This window comes from Charadrius vociferus, unplaced genomic scaffold, assembly GCF_000708025.1.
Source record: "Charadrius vociferus isolate BGI_N301 unplaced genomic scaffold, ASM70802v2 scaffold141, whole genome shotgun sequence".
NCBI lineage: Eukaryota > Metazoa > Chordata > Aves > Charadriiformes > Charadriidae > Charadrius > Charadrius vociferus.
Genome location: NW_009647743.1, coordinates 2,349,067 through 2,352,858, shown reverse-complemented (window position 1 = coordinate 2,352,858; position 3,792 = coordinate 2,349,067).

The window sequence follows — 3,792 nt, the reverse complement described above, 5'->3', positions numbered from 1 at the left end:
TACAGGAGCAGCTGGTTGAGAAAGGCTCTAACGTGACCAAGCGGGATGGACCTCTGGCAGTGAAGGAGCCGGGGCAGAGTGGGTATACTCAGGTTCTTGATTCCAGTTTCTCCTCCCTTTTAACTTGCCATCCTGTTGCAGCCCTATCTATGTATTAATCACGACCTCTAAAGCTGTAACTTTTCAGTAAACTTACTTGTGTTACTCTTGTTTTACCCAACAAACAGGAGGCACCACACATTTGTTCTAGTTTTTCTGTTGGCGCCTGTGTATAAAAAGTGATCATGTGTTAACTGGAAGGAAAGAAAAACCCAAACCAACAAGCAGGCACATGGAGCTATCTAAAGTATGTTTCTGTTTTCAAAAACTTATGAATTAGAGGGTCTGTGGTACAGGTCACATGCTTGTTACTACGTATTGCCACATACGATACCAGAAACATTGCAATTCAACCTTTTTCTGGAGCTTCACCCATAATGATGCAGTGTGACCTTCAAAAACCTGCCTGGCTACCTTAAGCGTTTACAATAAATTAAGGAAGGTATAGAATCATGGAACGGTTTAGGTTGGAAGCCACCTTGAAGATCATCTCACTCCACCCTCCTGCCCTGGGCAGGGACACCTCCCCCCAGCCCAGGTTGCTTCAAGCCCCGTCCAACCTGGCCTTGAACACCTCCAGGGATGGGGCATCTATCACCTCTCTGGGCAACCTGTTCTAGTGTCCTACCACCTTCAGAGTGATTTTTTTTTTCCCCAATATCTAATCTAAACCTGCCCTCTTCCAGTTTGAAGCCATTCCCCCTCGTCCTGCCACTACATGCCCTTGTAAAAAGTCCCTCCCCAGCTTTCTTGTAGGGCCTTTTTTTTGATAGTAATATGTCTCTTTATTTTTGTAGAAAACTCCCAATTTTCTGTAGCAGACAGACAAGCGGGAAGGGAACAGACTGCTGGAGGGGTGTGGTGTGCCCTGTTATGTAGGTGTTTTTAAATATTAATAGAAAGAAATGATCTTTCAAGTCTTTCCCCAATCAGTTTCTTCCTTTCGAAAGTACATTGTACACTGCAGCCTAATCTGTTTGCAGTGTAGTGTGGTTCATGTATGACAACTAGCGTTCATGAGAAAATAGAAATCATATCTAAATATGAATTACTAGCTAAAAAATAAAACTGCTATGCCTACACAATAAGGTAGTCACAGTGTGCACTTATGCAGGGTCAAAGTGAGTTTGAGCTCCAAACGGGTCCTGGATTCTTGAGAATAAATGCTATGAGCTCTGGCCAGCGATGGTGGCAATATCATGTATGGTGGGACAGCACAGAAAGTCTTTGAAATAGAAGTGTTTGGCCCTGAGCTCCCTACCTGCCGAGGAAAATAATGTAAGTGCATCTAATACCACTAGTCTCAAATAGACTGAGCAAATTCAGGGTTGTGTTTATCACTGACAATCAAATTTTCGTACGAAGCATTTTTTTATCTTTTGGAGAAAATGAAACTTTTCCCCGTAATGCTGGAAAATATGAAAAGTCTTTTGAGCGTGATGCTAGCACAGCCAGCAACGTCTTCTGAGAAGTAAGAGATTACAGGGAAATTAGAGGAAATTATGCGAGGAAGCCTGCATTACTAAGGTAATCCCATTTAATTGGCCTTCCATCTTGAAAACTGACTGCTTTTGCAAAGCCAAAAAGTACGGTATCTCCATAAATGCCGCAGCAGGGACCCGTGCGTGTGAGTTCCCTCCTTGGCCTTTCAGTCCATTTTGCCCAGTTGCTTCCTGAGCTTCCAGCCGTGTTTTCCCCGTGGCCTGCAAGCTGTAGAATTAGGACCAGATAAGGAGGCACTTGTTGCACACTCCAGATGAACTGATCACTTCCTGCTGGTGCGTGGGCCAAGGGAAGGAGAGGAAGGCAGGAACAGTAATGTCCCCATGGGGGGACATGTCTCCTCCTATGCAGAGTTGGTGTCAGAGATCTTTACCAGCATTCAGATGATTCTACCCAGTTCCAGTCTGGAGTTTCCTTAGTGTAGCGGCATATTGCTGCCTAGGAAGCCCTTTGAGATGTTAGATACCTCCTCTTCACGTCCGATTCCAGGCCAGCTTAGGGAAAACCCCTCCTTTTCTCAGACTGAATTAGATGTGTTCTTTCTGGCCATTAAAGGTAACTCCGAAACAGTGAAGGCATTGTGCGTGGTGTCCTCACGCTGCTAGCAGCACTTGGTTTCTTCTACCGTAAATAGACGTTTCCCTTCCTTCATCAGGATGTGCACATGGAAACAGGACATCTGCTGTTTCAGGCAGTGGCCAACCTCACAACTGGCTTCAGATTTCTTTTTTGGTGGTTCTTTTTTTGTTTGTTTGTTGTTTTTTTCCCTCCTACTACACTATAGTTAGAGCTGTTGTTATCAATCACTTGGTACGAGATAAAACCCTGCAGCCCATTCTTCTGTCTGTAATTTCTAAACCTCTGGATCTGGCGTGGGAAGTAGAACTTTGCAGCCACACTTGGTGACTGCAAGAGAAGCCAGGAACTTTGCATCCAAAAAGGCATTTTGCCTTCCTCTTCCTTGTGACCCAAAGCCTAGAACTTCCTTTCTTTGAGGAAGGAAATTCCGAGCCATCCACTGTATGGTGGGGCTTTATGTCGTTGCTTTCCACCATCTGTCATAAGCAATTTGTCAACAGATTTAGAGTTCAGGCTGGTGGTGGGATGCTCTGGTGGTCTGCGACTGAGTTGTGCCAGAAGCACCATAGTATGGCCCATGTAGAGGATGTTAAAGTCATGTGCAGAGCCAGAGAATGGGCCAGGCTGGAAAGGACCTTGAAAGATCATCTGGTCCAACCTTTCATGGGACAGGGAGCCTACAGGAGATTATGTAGATGATCTAGAACACCATAGAGTTCTCTGTCCCAGAGGAGATGCCTCTAACAAGGCTGTCCTGCAGCTTGGGTGGATTCTTGTCTGTCTACTTATGCTTTATTCTCTTCCCTGGAACTGGTTCATGTACTTCCCCTGTAGGAGTTTTGACACTTGACCTTTCAGGCTCTGGACACCAGCCAGTGAGTGACAAATTCATCTTTGAGTTCTTCTTTATTTAGTCATCTGGTGAATGTGTTTCACCAGAATTGAAGTGAAACTAACCCAGTAGCAGTCTGATTCTAAATATGGGGGGGGAACACTGATTCTGTGTCTGCTAAGGTGACCACAAGCTCTATAGATTCTCTTCCTTAATGACTACCCTTCCTTCACCTTCTCATCCAGAGGGACCTGGACAGGCTGGCGTTCAACAAAGCCAAGTGCAAGGTCCTACATCTGGATCAAGGCAATCCCAAGCACAAATACAGTCTCAGCGGGGAATGGCTGGAGAGCAGCCCTGAGGAGAAGGACCTGGGGGTGCTGAGTGACCAGAAGCTCAGCATGAGTCAGCAATGTGCAATCACAACCCAGAAGGCCAACCGCATCCTGGGCTGCATCAGAAGAAGTGTGGCCAGCAGGGCAAGGGAGGTGATCCTGCCCCTCTACTCCACTCTGGTGAGACCCCACCTGGAGTACTGCGTCCAGCTCTGGAGTCCCCAACGTAAGAAGGACATGGACCTGCTGGAGCGTGTCCAGAGGAGAGCCACGAGGATGACCCGAGGGCTGGAGCCCCTCTCCTATGAGGAGAGGCTGAGAGAGTTGGGGCTGTTCAGCCTGGAGAGGAGAAGGCTCCGGGGAGACCTTATTGCCACCTTCCAGTCCCTAAAGGGGCTACAGGAGAGCTGGGGAGGGACTTTTTACTGGGGCATGTAGTGACAG